Genomic DNA, 18,731 nt, shown 5'->3' on the forward strand with positions numbered 1-18,731 from the left:
GAAGGGACGAGTACGAGGCCAAGGTCGAGGAGGCAAAGCGGCAAACGCAGCGGCAAACGCAGCGGCAAACGCAGCGGCAAATGACTGCAGCCGCTAATCAAGACCACAGCGGCAAACAAGGCCACAAGGCCACCAAGACCACAAGGCCACCGGCAAACAAGGCCACGGCCACAAACAACGGGAGCGGGCCTTTCGATTCCGTATTCCGTACCATCAAAAGCAGATTCCGTTATCCAGCCGGAGAACACGCGGCACGTGCAGGTGTGAAAAGGCAGGACAGGTGTGAGATGTCAGGTCAGAAAAGTAGAAGCAGACCCTGTACATCCATCCAGTCGGAGAAGCGGCGAATATGCAACGCCAGCGTACTCTCGCAACCGAACCCGGAAGAATTATATATATACGTATATATATATATATATATATATATATATATATATATATATATATATATATATATATATATATATATATATATGTACATATATATATATATATATATATGTATATATATATATATATATATATATGTATATATATATATATATATATATATATATATATATATATACATACATATATATATATATATATGTTGGAACCCATCTGTGGATCGGTCCCATCGGCCGATGGGTCTGACCCATCTGTGGATGCATGAGAAATGACAATGCAGACCCATCGGCCGATGGGTCTGCGCCATCTGCGGATGTGTTGTTCACCTTGAAGGAATGTGTATGCATCAATGGTGGATGAGTATGTTTATTTGAACCTAAAAATATTATCTTATTTTTATCTTATCGACAAACGGTTATCGACAAACCACATGTCACGGACTGCTTTATAAACATTTATGACATCAATTGCTTATTTTTAGGTTCAAATAAACATACTCATCCACCATTGATGCATACACATTCCTTCAAGGTGAACAACACATCCGCAGATGGCGCAGACCCATCGGCCGATGGGTCTGCATTGTCATTTCTCGTGCATCCACAGATGGGTCAGACCCATCGGCCGATGGGACCGATCCACAGATGGGTTCCAACATATATATATATATATATATATATATATATATATATATATATATCTATATATATAGATATATATATATATATATATATAATTATATATATATATATATATATATATATATAATTATATATATAATTATATATATATATATATATATATATAATTATATATATATATATATATACGTATATATATATATATATATATATATATATATATTATATATATATATATATATATTATATATATATATATATATATTATATATATATATATATATATATATATATATATATATATATATATATATATATATATATATACATACATACATACACACACACACACACACACACGACAAAGTGGTTTGAGAAAAGCTTTACATGTTTGACAAAGTGGATTGTGGTTGCATTCTACAAGCAGCTAAATAACTCAAGTAAATCCAGAACTATACAGAGCGTATCAAAAAAAAGGTAATCCGAATTCAAGGGATTAATATGCAAAGGCTATTTATTTTGACAATTTACATGTGGTTTACTAATTAAGAGGAGATCCTCAGCTTTGATACCTTCCATGCATCATTGCTGTCACACATGACCGAGTACATGTTCATTGAAAATGACAAGTTAAAATCGCATTTTTACAAGTTTGGCTAATCGATGCAAGTCAGGATAATTGGTGCAAAATGAACGTCAGATGTGAACTTTTCTCAGGAATAATTGGCCTTTATGCATCCACACCTTCAACATGTCCACCTCCTCTTTCAACACAAAGCTCACGGCGGCGGAGCATGCGCTGAACTGCTCGTCTCAGCATAGCCGGATCATTGCGCAAAGCATCCACTTCATGTCGAATACGGCCCTGCAATTCGTCAAGATCACGGGGAGGAGTTACGAACACCTTGTTCTCTACATGTCCCCAAAGGAAATAATCACATGGTGTGAGGTCAGGTGATCTTGGTGGCCATTCCACTGCATGGTTGAGGGCAATGACTCGGTCCCCAAAGAGTTCCCTCAGTCGATCTCGGACAGCAATAAGACGATGTGCTAAGGCGCCGTCTTGGGCCCACCAGAGATTTCTGAAGACACCACGAACCTGTCGCTCAAAGTTCTCCTCCAGCTGCGGTAAAACTTCATCATTGATCATCTGCAGATACCTGTTACCATTGACATTTCTTTGAAAGATAAATGGTCCATTCACCTGACCACTTCCACAAAGTCCCAACTAAACAGGCCACTTTTGTCGATTCATGTTGGTGTCAAAATTAAATTCTGGGGGTTGTCTTGTTGGTGCATATTCAAGAACATTATGGGTATTGACCTTGCCATCCATGGTGAAAGCAGCTTCGTCACCGATAACGAGATACCGCAGGAAATTGACATCTGCTTCACAACGTGCTATCAACCATCTGGCAAGCACCAGCCTCCTGGCAAAATCCCCTGGCGTAAGTTGATGCCGGATGTGAATCCGATATGGATGTTGGTGGAGGTCCAGTCTTGTGATTCGGTTGAATGTTGCCGAAGGCAATCCCGCCCCTTCTAATCTTGCGCTGGTAACCCTAGGATGCTCCAAAACTTGCTGCCTTACTGCTGCAATGTTCATTTCCGATCGCCCAGTGCGCCTCATACCAGAACTCTCTTTGTTGCGGTTGAGGCTAGTGCCACGCTCTTGGTATTTTCTAACATTCGCCCGGATGGTTTTGGCTGCTGGAGGCTCCCGTTCTGGGAAACGTTCCCTGAACGCATCACGAGTTCGCTGCAAACTTCCAGTTTGGTGAAAGGTTGTAACCATGAAGGTCCGCTGTTCATTCGTAAGTTGAACCATCTTTTCAATGACTCAGACAGTCTCTAAACCCATACACTGTAGGCCCATCTTAAATACCCATCTTAAACAAAGGATGACGCAACCGACGATTACCAGACCAGCTTAACAATTTTACATAATCAACTTGGCAGTCGACAAGTAATGCGTCCATTTAAAACTGTCTTGCACCGATTAGCCAAACTTGTAAAAATGCGATTTGAACTTGTCATTTTCAATGAACATGTACTCGGTCATGTGTGACAGCAATGATGCATGAAAGGCATCAATGGAAAGCTGAGGATCTCCTCATAATTGGGAAACCACATGTAAATTGTCAAACCAAATAACCTTTGCATATTAACCCCTTGAATTCGGATTACCTTTTTTTGATACGCATTGTAGTGTTCATAAAATACATTATCCCGCGCAGTCATCCGAAACACGGACATTGGCGGGATCTGCTAGCAGCAAATTTGATTGGTCGTGATGACAAAATGCTTAATATTTTGTCCAATACTGCTAAACGGAGGGGTTTTGAAAGTGCCAAAAGACAATTTGTGTTCTACAGTGATCAAGTATATAATTCAATTGCAATAAAATAAGGATTTAAAAAGTTGCAGAAATTTTTTTTGGGGAGTTTATCACCATTGATGCAGCAACACCATATTTAACACAACATTTGTCTTTTACAACAGCATATTTAACATGTTACATTAGTTCTTCATCGGCCTGCTCCTGGCTTAAGGTGGCTAGTGGTTAAGGTGGCTGGCCTAAGATATTTGGGTCTTGAGTGTGAGCTCCTGCAGTGCCATTAAATAACACCAGGTGGGTTGACTCAGCCTGTCATGCTTCCGAGGTCAGCAAAATTAGTACCTGCTTAATGAAAACAGGGTCTCTGCATCAGTGACATAGCCGCACTCCCAGAACTGATACGGCCAGCAGCCACAGGCTGCATACAAAATAATAATAAGTTATTCGTGACTGTTGTTTGTGTCCTTTATAACATCCTTAAAAACAATACGTTTCCTGTTTGGAATGATTTTCTATTTTGTTTGAGTCCCAGCTGTGCAGACAGGAGTTAAAAAGCTATCTCACTCCTCTCTGCGCATGTGCAATCGGATTGAATTCAGTCAAAGTACTGCAAAACTGCAGATTTGTTTTCTGATTTGTGTTTCAAAATATAACATTCAATTGAATTTAAGTTGTTCCTCGATCATAAACTGATGTTTTTAGACAGAAAGACAGATAGACAGACATAGACAAAGTGAACCATTTGGTTAACCTCGCTTTTTGCTTTTGAGTATCTGGGGTAATTAGTGATTAGAATGAGCTATTTATTTAAAAGTTTACAGCTATCATAATTTTTAATGTATATACCAGAAAAGTTATAAAATAAGAGGCGAAAGAGGCACTAGTGTTGCCTAGAAACCAGTTCAAGCATAAGCTCCATTTTATTGGGGCCCGTGGCCCACATTGAGCAGATCGAGGTTGCACTGGCCTACTTTTATTCCTGGACATTTTCATTTAAGGACATTTTCTGACAATTTTGCGATTTTCCCCGTGATATTGCCTTCGATTTGCGTCAGTATACTAAATTTCAGCTTTCCACCCCACCTGGAAGGTACTAAACATTTATATCAATGAGTGAGTCAGTAGCTCGAAAGAGCTTTTTCTCATTTATCCAATGTCCGCCATTTGGCTTAAACCCCACCAACGTTATGAAAGGAATGAATTTCTCACCGTTATTTGAGATTGCTATATAAAGGAGTGTAATTTAGAGCTTGAGTCGAAATCTTGATTTGTTTCCTTTCAACCATGGTACAGTACTTTCAGAAGTGTTTTCAGTTTGACAAACAACTGCGGCCTTGTTAATAATTTTGTAGCTCCTTCTTACCCAATTTGTGATACCTGCAGTGTATTTCTTTATTCATCATTTCCCCACATAACACCGACCAAAAGCACCACACCTGACTTAACGCCGTGGCTTCTCAAAGTCCATAACCTTTGCTCTTGTTTGCCGCACAAGCTCCCTTGGGTATTGCAACAATCAGTCAACGACAAGCCTTGTGAACAAAGTAATATTGCATGCATGCAAGGGGCCTTAATGCAAGGAAAGGAGATGCATCATGAACAATGTTGCGCTCCATGCTTCCTAGACTTGCAGAATTACTTTATCATTGCAAGTTATATGGAGACTTTTGCGAATAATCTCTGGATATTCATCAGCTCACCTATTTGTTCGAACAAAGTTGATAATATTGACATACAACTTTGCTTCTCCATACTGTTGAGGATGGCCGATTATCGATTTATTTACTACGTATGCAGTTGTGGTGGGATTCTTTTTGGCTCCCTTCCCTGTTTTCCCTTTACTTTCCCGATTCCCTCTCCAGCCCCATACCCTCATTAAAATTAGCAACCCTTTTCCCCCTTTCTCTTCCTTGTTGCATTTGTCATACAAAGATGACCCCCATTAAATGGTCTTCACCAGCCAGAGGATAATGTTAGTGTGGTTCCATTTTTGTGGGCCTGTGATTTATGGGGATGATTCTACATGCAGTCATGGCGCAGTTACCGTCAGTGCGTTCCAATGGTTGGTTTAATTGGGCAGAACAAAAAGTCAGCACTGTGTGTGTTATCATGCGGCCAAAGTCATCGGGAAGTGTTCAGAATCGATGTTCAGCCTTCTTTTCTTTTAGCTTTTGTTTCAGGCTTCTGAGTCAAAATGGCGGAAATTTTCAAGAGGTTCGGGTAAAGAGATCGTTGAAGGACTGAAGAATATTCCAGTTGGCGGTGACTTCCATAGTAATTTCTTGGCAAAGGAGATACCCTGCTTGGTTTTGTCACTGCCTTCGCAGAGGTAATATTCAGCGCAGGAGTTTGGATTTGTTCAGGATGCCGGGTCATGATGACCTACTCTGCGAAAAACTCACCGACTGGGCATCCTCTGTCGTGCGAAGTCCTTCCATGGCACACCTGAGCTCCTCACCACATACAAGGCTTTCATCCGCAGCTCAATGGAATACTGTTCTCCCCTCTGGGCTGGTGCTCCTTCCTCACACCTAGCTCGACTTCACGCTGTTGAAACCAAAGCTTTCAGAATCATTGGAATCTCCCGCGATGAAGCTAACTCCAAGGGCCTCTCACTCACTCACCGCAGGCAGGTTGGTGGTCTTTCCGTCTTCTTCCGACTCCTCTCCGGCCTTGCTCCCCCAGCTCTGTCTGTGCTGTGTTCCCCAAATATTCCTACAGGTCGCACAGGATCTGCCAGCAACCCTCTTATGGTTAAACTGCCAAAATCAAGACTCTCTACTCACTTTCACTCTTTGATTCCTCTTTACTCCTGCCTCTGGAACAACCTCCCTCACTCTATTCAATCCCACTTCTCCCTCCAGGTCTTTAAAACAACTGTTCACCACGATCTCTTGTCTTCCACCATCCAAAGTCTTGATCTTTTCTACCCCCGTTAATTCATCCCAGATCCACTTTTTTAAAATGTCAACTTCTTTCCTGGAAGCCCTAGCAGTGTCCATGCGTATTTTACCTCTCCCCCCCCCCCCCCCCTTCCCATGCCTGCTCACCCAAAGCCCTCTCCCTCCCACCCACAGGTCTCCCGATGTCCCTGCTCTCAAATGTTGTACTTGTGTGCTCCCCTCCCTCTCCCCATCTTGTCTCCCGCTCCCTTTATCTTATGTTGTATGTGTCAGTTTTTTTTTTTTGTGATTACTGTTCGCTCTTACACGAGCCTCGATCTTGTATACAAAATAAAGAAAAAAAGAAGACTGTGCGACTTTTAACGTCCACCAAGTAACAGGGGCTGATTGGTACACCCATAATAATGTCCCGTCCGAAGGACAGCACACTCATTGATGCAATGCCCGGACTCATGCGAAGCTCCAATCCGACAGTTTTATCGTCAAGTCGAAAATCAAACCCACAACGAGACAGCTCAAAGGCAAACGTGCTACCTCTGAACTATCCTGCCAACCTCCATTTCTCTGTCGGCCACACATGTAGGCCTATATAAATCGTCGTAGGTTTGGTGTGACCTGAGCTTGATTAACCACATAAATCCTGCCAGCAGGATTAATGCGAATATGGATAAATCACTTCCACATTGGAGTCCGATGCGATACTTGGACATCGGTAAAACTTTCCATCAACTGGAACTTATCTCACAATATTGATTGCAATCTTTTCAAATGTACTGATTTTTCTTTTTAACAGCAGCGATAAAAAATTAATGCTTACAACTGCTGTACATTTCAATAACTGTTGATGTTTCGTCATTGCTGTTTATATGCTTGCTGTGATGGAAATCCAATACAAAAGTGCAAAAGAAACAAGTGCATCGATATTGCTGGGACTTGGGAGGGGTGTTAAGTGGATACCGACTAAAAATGGAGAGGCCAACTCTTCTGATAAAACGAGGTTCTATCCCCTTGAGTCTAAATCTCCTCTTGAGTGTAACAGATCAAAGCACTGGACAGAGCAAACACTCCAGCACACACATGCGTCGTTCCGTTGATCCGAGATGGCTAGGAGCTGGGTCGAGAGCCAGTTGGCCTCATTTCTTCATTTAATATCATGTTATGGGTGAAGAAGCTGATGTTTCCAAGTAAAATTTGTTTTCATTCCCCATTAGTTCTTCCTATTATCTGAATGAGATTAAATAGCGTGGGTTCGAATCTCGACCCTCAAAATCCCCAATCGTTGATCTCTCATCAACTAATGCTGGCAGACGGGGTACGCAGTTTAATGACCATCCAAAGAAGGGCACACACATTGATACCTCGTCCTGCATGCGTAACTTAGACAGCTGAGAGGTGAGTTTGTGTACCTCTCGGCCATCCTACCAGACTATTTTTCGATCTAATATAAAAGAAACAGAGCAGTGTATGTATGTCAGTATGTCCGGTTACTACTCTGAGACCCTTGGGCCGATCGACACCCACATTTCAGGGTATACTCAGAGTCCCTACTTAAGTTTTCCATTAAATATGTTTCATGAAAATAATGTCAAAAAAATAAAATTGCAATTAAAAAAATATATTTCGGGTGTTATTTTTTTAGTTATTTCTCAATTATGGCGGACCAGTGGGCTGAGAAGGCACTTTCTGTCAAGAGGGCCGGTGTACCCACTGGTATACTATACATTAGGGTGGTCCACAGATGTATGTAATATTTAATACTATTAAAAATCCATGCTCCACAAGGCTGCCCTTGTTCCTATGTTTACAAGGATCATATGCACCAAATATGAGGTCAATTGGAACTTATTTGGAGGTTGCTCACAAAATAACATTTTTTATTTGTCCTGTTTTTTTCAGATGGCAGAAACTCGCAGCTCTTCCACAGTTTGGTTGCTGGGCAAGTCTGAAAAGGAAATAATATGTGGGGGACTACCAACCAAAGGACACACTGCAGAAAATGGTGTACCATCACATAAATTGTACGTGCCAAACACGTGTACCATACAGTTCGTGAAAGTGCCAAACTTAGTGTACAAGCTGTGTGTGCAATGTGCATACTGGGAGAAAGCACGAATTCCAGTGCAGAGAGTAGATTCCTGTGAGCGCCAACTTTTGAAGTTGTATGATGCCTACAAACTGGTAAAGAAAAATAGAACCAAGACATTCGAAAACTATAGACTGAAGGAGCAGATGTTCAAAGATGATCTTCAATCCCTCTTCGATATCTCACCAAATGATGCGCTTGAGAAAATGACGAATGAAGAAGACAAAGCATTCCTTATCATGCGGCGTGAGGATTCCCTCAAGTTCACGTATGGGATCTGTGGACAACACTCTGGCAGTGAAGGAGAACAGAAAGCGTGTCAGGCTTGAGAATGAAGATAAAAGAAAGAAGAAACGTGCTGCTGAGACTCTAACAGCAATGCAATCTGTTCCATCAACATCGGCTGTGGTTGATGATGATGATGAGTCTGAGATTGAAAGTTCCGATTCACGGGGCAATGAATTCAAACTCCAAAGTCCATCTTCTGCCAAACAGGCGGAAAAGGCTCCCATCAAGGTGATCACTCCAGCAATAGTGGCAACTCTGGACAGAGTAAATCTCTCAGATCGGCGTGCTATGTTTGTGGCCAGTGCTTTTGCACAATCTCTTGGTCATACCATTGAAGACAAGCGAAAGCCAACAATAATAAATAATTTGAGTAATTGAAAATAGATAATTATATCTATGAATTCATGTATGATGCTAAAAATTCTGTATCTTATTATTCATTAAAATTTGTCAACATTTTGAGCAACCTCTAAATATTGTCCAATCAAGCTAAATTTTCACCACAAACTACTTTCTTCAATAGGAATAGGGGCAGGGTTGTGGAGAAATGAAAATCCAATCTTCAAATTTTTGGACCACCCTACTATACATACAGTATAAATAATTGGTAAGAAATATATAACTGCCTTGTGTTACGGATTCGGCACTAATTATTGTTGTTATTATTATTATTATTGTTGGTTCGAAGTATTATGGTTATTGTGGTTTAAGGGAAAGGGTTATTGTGGTTAAAATGTTTAAAAGCGCTCATGATATAAATGATACCGGAAATCGGATAGGGCACCGGAAGTGGCCTCACCACCCAACCACCATGGAACCTGGCTTTCAGCTCGGCCTCCCGGAAAAAGTGTTGTAGTTTTGCTTGACTTGGTATTTTGATTACTACCCCTTAAAATTCATTCAAAAGAAACGAAAAGTAAAATCAGAGGGGGATGAGATGGAGTTTGGCTTTGCAGGAGTCCAACTGGGAAATTGAACATGTAAAGGGCAGGGACAATGTCATGGCTGACGCTTTGTCCAGAGTCAATTAACCTTGGAAATCTCTGTGGGTTGTTCGAAGTTTTGTTGCTTTATTTTTGGGAAATAATGATTATTGTTGCCCATGGGAATTGATGATGTGGGTGGTGAGTTTACTTTTGTTGGTTTCAAGAATTTGCCTACAAAGAAAGTTTTCGCTGTGTTCAAACTTTCTTTCTTGAGGGGGGGAAGTGTTACGGAATCGGCACTAATTATTGTTGTTATTATTATTATTATTATTGTTGGTTCTAAGTATTATGGTTATTGTGGTTTAAGGGAAAGGGTTATTGTGGTTAAAAGGTTTAAAAGCGCTCATGATAAAAATGATTCCTGAAATCGGATAGGGCACCGGAAGAGGTCGAGCGAAGAAGAAGAGGGCATGAGGCAGAGGTGAAACGAGGCGTTTTGTAAAAGCTCCGTACCTAGCGTGGTCGAGCATACATGGCGAGTGAACTTTGAGTCCTTGAAAGGGATCTCGTGCGATTGTTGTTATCGCTGGAGTTGTAGAAAGGCCTGCGAAGCCAGGTACAGGCGTGAGATTCCGGAGAATCTTCGCCTAGAGGCTGCGGCTCGATGAAGAGACGTCTGCCATTTCGGGGACCTTGCGCGTCGTTCGCGGAACCTTGTTTAGCCGCGTCCGCTGGTCCCGCCCTCCGGTGGTTTGCCGAGGATGTGGGTGCGCGACAGCGGCCTTTGAAGAATACGGTGTGGTTCGCGACTGCCGGTGTATGTGCACGTTTGGATCGCGTCTTTGGGATTCCTCTTTCCACCGCCAACTGGGGTTGGCTGGGACCACGTGACGGTCCCCGCCTTGCCTACATCTCCTTACCTGCCTCCTCGCCTCTTCGCCGGGAGCACCATTGTGTCCTAGAGACATTGAGAAGGGCTCTGTTTTAGTCCCTGGGGGTGCCGTGAGCTTGAGCTAGGTTACCATCTTAAGATCTTGATTGAATGGTTGATTGCCACCATGGTTGTATGGTTCTTCTTGTGTGCTTGTAATATATTATTTGTTCATTGACAACCATTGGTGTGGTTTCCTTATTGATTTGATTGTTTCATTTGATGGTTTCATGGATGGTTTCATGGATGGTTTCATTACTGATTGATTTTGAAGCTGAATAACTATTCTTTCTGCCGTGACTCCTCTTGGGGTTCGGGGGTATACCGAAACCAGAAGGTCGGGGAGGAACACGTAACAGAAATTGGGGGCTCGTCCAATTGAAACTCATGGGCTCGAAATTGGGTCTTCGTCCAGGACATAAAATTCCCTAAATTTAGTCTGGGAAAGAATTCCCTAACATTCTCAGAATTCCCAAATTTGGAACTTTTTCCAACATTCCCAACTTTTTCCAAAAAAAACAATTTTTTTTTTTGAGATTTATTGTGTGAAGGTTAACAGGAGTTAACAATAGTCACCATGGAGTTTGACGCAGGGAAGTTTGCAGCGACCCTAGTGAGGCACAGTTCAGAGCATTATTAAGATCGGAACTCTTTAAATTGGCCAAACCTTTTAGCTTGGAGGTCCGAAGTAATATGAAGAAGGCAGAGATGCAGACAGTGGTGATACAATCTCTGGTGTGATTAGGAACATGGACAGAGGTAGCCATGGATTGGTTACCGGAGGAACAAGAAGATGTGGAGCTCCGGAAACTGGAGATGCAATTGCAGAGCCAGGAAAGGGTAGAAAAGGAAACAGCAGAGGAAAGGAGAGTTGAAAGAGAACTCCAGGAAAGGGTAGAAAAGGAAAACGCAGAGGAAAGGAGAGTTGAAAGGGAACTCCAGGAAAGGGTAGAAAAGGAAAAAGCAGAGGAAAGGAGAGCTACAAGAGAACTCGAGGAAAGAAGAGCAGCACAGGAAAGAGAACTCCAGGAAAGGTTAGAAAGGATGAAAGCAGAGGAAAGGAGAGTTGCAAGGGAATTCGGAGCAGAGGACAAAAAAGAGGAAAGGGAGTTAAAGGCACACGAAATGGCGCTTCAGCAGGAAATTAAAGCCAAGGAGCTGGATTTAATGAGAGAACGAGGAGAGGTACCATCCATGCCGACTGGTTCGACAACTAGTCAGAACACCTGGGATGTTGGCAGACATGTGAGGCTAGTTCCACCCTTCAATGAAAAGGAGGTAGCCAAAAAATTTTCACACTTTCAGAAAGTGGCTCAACTGCTAAAATGGCCTGAGGAGTCCTGGACCATATTAGTGCAAAGTGTTCTGGTGGGTAAAGCTCAAGATATTTATTCGGCTTTACCGATTGACCAATGTGCAGATTATGAGGTATTGAAGATAAACATTCTCAAAGCCTATGAATTGGTCCCGGAAGCTTACCGGCAAAAATTCCAGAATGCCAGGAGGAGGGAGAGTGAGACCCATGTGGAGTTTGCCAGAATGAAAGAAACCATGTTTGATAGGTGGTGTGATTCAAAAGGAGTTGGGAAAGACTTCGAACTATTGCGACAATTGATCCTGGTGGAGGAATTCCAACTGTGTGTCCATGAGGACATTAAAGTACATCTGGAGGAAAGGAAAGTACCAAAGTTGTATGAGGCAGCATCCATGGCAGATGACTATGCCTTAACACACAGGATGGGGTTCCACAAACCTAACTTCTCGCCTAGACCTAGCCAGGGGAGCTATGGTACATCAGGGGCGAAGAACGAAAATCCATTGGGGCGACCTCGAGATGAATATGAGGACCACTCTGATACCACGACTTCTAGGAATCCGAAGACAGCAGTTCAAAGGCAGACTTATTCCCCGGGGGGCTCGAGACAAACCACGAGGTTCTCCTCCGGGCCTACTTGCGCTTTTTGCCATAAACCTGGACACTTGATGTCCCACTGATATGTGCTGGGAAAGGAAAATCAGGAGCGGAGTTCGACTAGTACAACTCCGAATGCAATGGCCAATGTGAGAAATCGCCCTCAAAAGGGTTACCAACCATTTATTTCAGAGGGGTTGGTGTCACTGGGTGGAGACCCGACTAACTGCAGACCTGTTAGGGTATTGAGGGACACCGGAGCACATCAATCTTTAATGCTTGAAGGCATCGTGCCATTGTCAGAAGAGACTGCAACTGGTGATAGTGTGCGTTTACAGTGGATTGGTGGCTGTGTTAGAGCTCCACTTCATGCCATCCATTTGGAGTCCGATGTGGTGTCAGGACCGGTCACCGTAGGTTTACAAGCCACTCTTCCTGTAGAGGGAGTATCTGTTGTTATCGGGAACGATTTGGCCGGTGGTCAAGTTTATGGTAACCCGATGGTTGTTAAAAAGCCCAGTATGGAAAATAACACCACCCCAGTTAGGGATGGCGACAAATTTAGCAAGTTATTTGTAGGTGGACTGAACTTCAAACCAAAGGAAGATGTTCTGGAGTCTGCCTTCAGCAAATATGGTCTGCTTTTGGAAGTGCTGCTGATAAAAGACAGGGAGACATAAAAGTCAAGAGGGTTTGGCTTTGTCACGTTTGAAAACTCAAAGGACGCCAGAGATGCAGAAAAGGATCTGAATAGCAAGGAGTTGGAGGGTCGGACCATAACAGTAGGGAAGGCATTTCATAGGTGTCGTGGGGGCTACAGAAGAGGACAATGGAGTAGTAGTTTTGGTGGTGGCCGCAATCGGTATTATTATGGAGGCTTCCAGAGTTATGGCAGCTCCCGAAGGAAGGATTACCAGAGCAGTGGCCGAGAAGGAGACTGCTATTCATGTGAATACAGTGACAAGTCGACCAACCGTGATTGTTAGGAAAGTTAGAAAGAGCTGAAGCACTGAATGCTGCGGAGCAGCCGAGCCAAGATTCCTACATGGATCAACCGTGAATGCCACGTTCCTAAAGGTGTCCAGGTAGTGAACTTTCCTACCCGGATTAACCGTGAACTCCACGTTCCTAAAGGCGTCCATTTAGTGACTTTCCTGCATGGACTAACCGTGAACTCCACGTTCCTAAAGGCGTCCATGTAGTGAATACTTCCAGGCCTCACCACCCAACCACCATGGAACCTGGCTTTCAGCTCGGCCTCCCGGAAAAAGTGTTGTAGTTTTGCTTGACTTGGTATTTTGATTACTACCCCTTAAAATTCATTCAAAAGAAACGAAAAGTAAAATCAGAGGGGGATGAGATGGAGTTTGGCTTTGCAGGAGTCCAACTGGGAAATTGAACATGTAAAGGGCAGGGACAATGTCATGGCTGACGCTTTGTCCAGAGTCAATTAACCTTGGAAATCTCTGTGGGTTGTTCAAAGTTTTGTTGCTTTATTTTTGGGAAATAATGATTATTGTTGCCCATGGGAATTGATGATGTGGGTGGTGAGTTTACTTTTGTTGGTTTCAAGAATTTGCCTACAAAGAAAGTTTTCGCTGTGTTCAAACTTTCTTTCTTGAGGGGGGGAAGTGTTACGCAATCGGCACTAATTATTGTTGTTATTATTATTATTATTATTGTTGGTTCTAAGTATTATGGTTATTGTGGTTTAAGGGAAAGGGTTATTGTGGTTAAAAGGTTTAAAAGCGCTCATGATAAAAATGATTCCTGAAATCGGATAGGGCACCGGAAGAGGTCGAGCGAAGAAGAAGAGGGCATGAGGCAGAGGTGAAACGAGGCGTTTTGTAAAAGCTCCGTACCTAGCGTGGTCGAGCGTACATGGCGAGTGAACTTTGAGTCCTTGAAAGGAATCTCATGCGATTGTTGTTATCGCTGGAGTTGTAGAAAAGCCTGCAAAGCCAGGTACAGGTGTGAGATTCCGGAGAATCTTCGCCTAGAGGCTGCGGCTTGAGGAAGAGCCATCAGCCATTTCGGGGACCTTGCGCGTCGTTCACGGAACCTTGTTTAGCCGCGTCCGCTGGTCCCGCCCTCCGGTGGTTTGCCGAGGATGTGGGTGCGCGACAGCGGCCTTTGAAGAATACGGTGCGGTTCGCGACTGCACGGTGTATGTGCACGTTTGGATCGCATCTTTGGGAAATCCTCTTTCCACCGCCAACTGGGGTTGGCTGGGACCACGTGACGGTCCCCACCTTGCCTACATCTCCTTACCCGCCTCCTCGCCTCTTCGCCGGGAGCACCATTGTGTTCTAGAGACATTGAGAAGGGCTCTGTTTTAGTCCCTGTGGGTGCCATGGGTTTGAGCTAGGTTACCATCTTAAGACCTTGATTGAATGGTTGATTGCCACCATGGTTGTATGGTTCTTCTTGTGTGCTTGTAATATATTATTTGTTTGTTGACAACCATTGGTGTGGTTTCCTTTTTGATTTGATTGTTTCATTTGATGGTTTCATGGATGGTTTAATTAGTGATTGATTTTGAAGCTGAATAACTATTCTTTCTGCCGTGACTCCTCTCGGGGTTCGGGGGCATACCGAAACCAGAATGTCGGGGAGGAACACGTAACACTTGTTATTTCAATGTATGTCTTTCTATACTTTTTATCATGTCTGAAGCAAATGTATGTCGTTTGTATAACTTTTCCAATGCCTCTTGTACCAATGAATCCCTGATTTGGATATGCTGCTGCTTTTCTCTCAACATTGAGTTGTAGGTCCTGCAGATTCTCAAGCAAGAGGTCCGCAATCTGTCTCTGGACATATCTCAGGCATTTGACACAATTTGGAAGGAAAAACTGAAACTTTGGAATGAGTTGGGCTTGGGGAGGATTAATGGGAGTAGGAAAGATTATAGTTTTCGATAAGCTGTATTCGATAAGGTGAACAGCTGTATTTGAAGCCCTGGGGAGTGAGATTTGAGAGACTATGAGGAAGTTGGTTCCACATGTGGAGAAAAAGAGGAATGCATGAGTGGAAGTGAGCAGTGATTCTCGATTTTGGGCGTTTCACCAGAAGCAGCTATGGGGGCGGATGGGTTAAAGACAGGGCTGGGGTGAGGGAGTTGGAGTATGGAAAGGGCAGAAGAAGCAACACCAGAAAGGAGGTCATAGAAGACAGAGAGACCACTGGCCTATCTGTGATATAAAAGTGATAGGACCAGAGAAAAAGCTTTATAGTGGGAGATTCCAATAATCTTGAAGGCCTTGGTTTCCACGACGTCAAGCTGAGCAATGTGTGAGGCTGGGGTGCCAGACCATAGGAGAGAGCATTGCTCCATGAAACTCCAGATTAAATCCTTGTTGGATAAAAGTTCAGGTGTGCCAAGGAAAGACTTTGCACAATGGAGGATGTTCAGACTGATTTTCTGGCACCAACTTAGTTATATGGTTTGCCCAATAAAGATCATGGCTGATAGTGAGGCCAAAAAGTTTAAGTGACTGAACCTTTTCAATAGGATTGTGAAAAAAGTAAATGGGAGAGTACAGGAGATGGTCCTTTTGGGGAGAGATAGTGAGAGTGTGAGATTTGTGAGGATTGAAAGACGTATTCCAAGTGTTTGACCAACTCCTGATTATATCAAGGTCTGGCAGAGAGGAAAGAGGCTGCAGCCAGGTTGTCTATCTGAAGGATGAGAGTGTCATGGCAAAAGGGTGGACTCATCAGCAAAGAGATAGAGAGGGTTTTCCAGAGAGTCAGAAAGATCGTTGGTGAATATTAGGAATAGGACTGGGCCCAAAACATTTCCTTGGGGCACTCCCAACATTAACAACACGAGGAGAGGAGGGGATTCCGTTGAGAGCAGCGCATTGGTTACGAAAGAATAGTCGACATCAGTGAGACATGTATGGTGGTAGTCCGAACTCATGTTCTGAGACCAGGCCATTGGAGAAAGGAAGTATGTGTTTCAACTGTGATGATAGATAACATGGCCTTCCTAATGATTGCAACTAAGCTGACATGTCTGTAGTTAAGGGGATCCGATTTTGTACCATGTTTATGTAATGTAGTGATGTTGGCTGACTTCCAAGGAGCTGGAAGATGACGTAGCACAAATAACAAGGTGAACAGAGCAGAAAGAAGATGTACTAGAGCAGCAGAGCAGGTTTTTAATGACACATGCACTGATGCCTTCTGGTCCAGATGCAGAATCACTCGAGGGTTTCCAGAAAATTATGCACTTTCTCAGATGACATAGACATCGGGTCCAGGAGCAGCTGGGTGTGATATTGTAGGGTGGGTGCAGAGAGTGAGGAGTTGGGGACAAGATTTGGAAGCAAACACAGAATTGAGGCATTCGGCCTTCTCACAAGCGGAGTCGGCTGCAGTACCATTTGAAGAGAGGAAAAGGATGGAAGGGGAGCATACACCAGAGACAGACTTAACAAAGGCACCACCAGGTTTTGGAGGGAGACAAGTTTCAATATTCAGTCTTGAGGTTGGACAGATGTTGTTTTCTGGCTCTCATGAGAGTGGACCCATGTTGTGGGCTTTGTGGAGTGATCCGAGATTGCCTTCAATCGGATTTGCCTTCCAGGAGGATAAAGCAAGTTCTTTCAAGGCAACTGCCTCACTACAGGATTCAGTGTACCATGGGTGGAAGGAAGGGTATAATAACTGAAGATGAGATGCAGTGGAGCTGTGCATTAGAGAGAGCAGGTTTCTCCGGAAGAATTCCCAGACTGAGTTAATATCAGGGATGGCAGATATAGTAGACCAGTCATGAAGTGAGATGGCTGATTCCAGGCCCATCCAGTCAGCCTGAGTTCCAGACTTGCTGGCGATGAGGCGGCTCTCTGAGAATAGATTAACTAATTGCTGAGAGGAAGAACAGGAGACATTAGCAGGGAGTTGGTCATTACTAACTCTAGAAGGGAGGATTCTTCATTGGCTTAAATCCGGATCTGAAAGTTCACAGATTGAGTCAAGCCCATGGGAGTCACAAAAGTCATTTGCTGAAGTGCCATAGCTGGTGAGACAGGTACCAACACCCATCCAATTGGCATGGTGACGGTCGATATCACCACATATGAGGAAGAGAGAGTTGGGATGAGTGGTTCAAGGTTGGTCCATGTTGTCTGAGAGGAGAGATGTAAATGGAGTAGTCACTGTTTGGGGGACGGTACAGTGGGAGGGATGGTACAGGGAAAATACTCCTTGTAGGCGGAAGGGGCAGGGAAGGGAGGCTTTTGTATGTAGAGTGTGCCTCCCTCTGAAAGAGGTGCACACACATATCCAAGTTCGACAGGAAACTTCTTAACTCTACCAAAATCAATAAAAGGCATATTGGCACCTTCAATTCAATAACCGAGGGGTTGAAAATTCCCTGCAATTAGAGATCTTTACCAATGATTATGAGGATGTTCATCAGCTACCAGGACGCATAAACGCAAGGCTTGGAGTCAGTGGAGGCAGGTTGTGGCTCCTTTAAGTTGTCCACTCAACATTCGATTTTACATTACCTGTCATCTATGTCTGCTGTAAATCCTGGCCACTTCTGCAGGGATGCATTCAATTATCGTACGTCATTCATTGTTTTCCCTAGAATAAGTGGAAATAATTTTCTTATCACTTTTTATTCCGATCCCTCCTTTGTTTTCCTTCCGCTGAGGCTTCTTCAAAACTGCATTCAATCCTTTACACCTTTCAGGATTTCAAAGGGCGGAAGCACTCGGTCAAATTGGCACTTGTCCCATAAATCCATTTATGTGCTCCCTCCTCCCAAGCAAGCATAGATGGATAAAGGGAATTACAGGGACCAGGTTTTAATTCACATTCATAAGTGAACCATACCGGTCGTTGTGGTTGTTGGTGTTTTGTATGCAGCATGTGGCTGCTGGTTGTATCATTTCTGGAAGTGCGGCTACGTACCTGCTCGTACAGGTACATATGAGATTCGCATGACAATTCCATAAACTGAACTTGCTTTGCTATAATATGTTAAGATTTCGTCCACGTCCCTAAATGATATTAGCGCCAGGTTCAAAGGATCTCATTTAATGAATGTGAGGCTGTAGGGTAGCGTCGTTAGCGAGTGATGTTCTTGAGAATGTGAAGCCTAAAGCATGGTAATAGCTGTGATGGCGGTCTCAGGAGGGCAAGGAACAAAGCGGGCACAGGTTATCCAGCGTGCGCTGCAATTTCAGGGCCGGTTCATTTTGTGCTCGTTTGATTCCTGATGGCAAGCATTCTTCACACACCGACCAGCCTGCGTTGGGAAATAATGGGAATTGCAAGAAGCGACAACTCACTCCGTTAAATT

The sequence above is a fragment of the Myxine glutinosa genome, chromosome 1 (genome assembly GCF_964187855.1).
Source record: "Myxine glutinosa chromosome 1, kmMyxGlut1.1, whole genome shotgun sequence".
NCBI lineage: Eukaryota > Metazoa > Chordata > Myxini > Myxiniformes > Myxinidae > Myxine > Myxine glutinosa.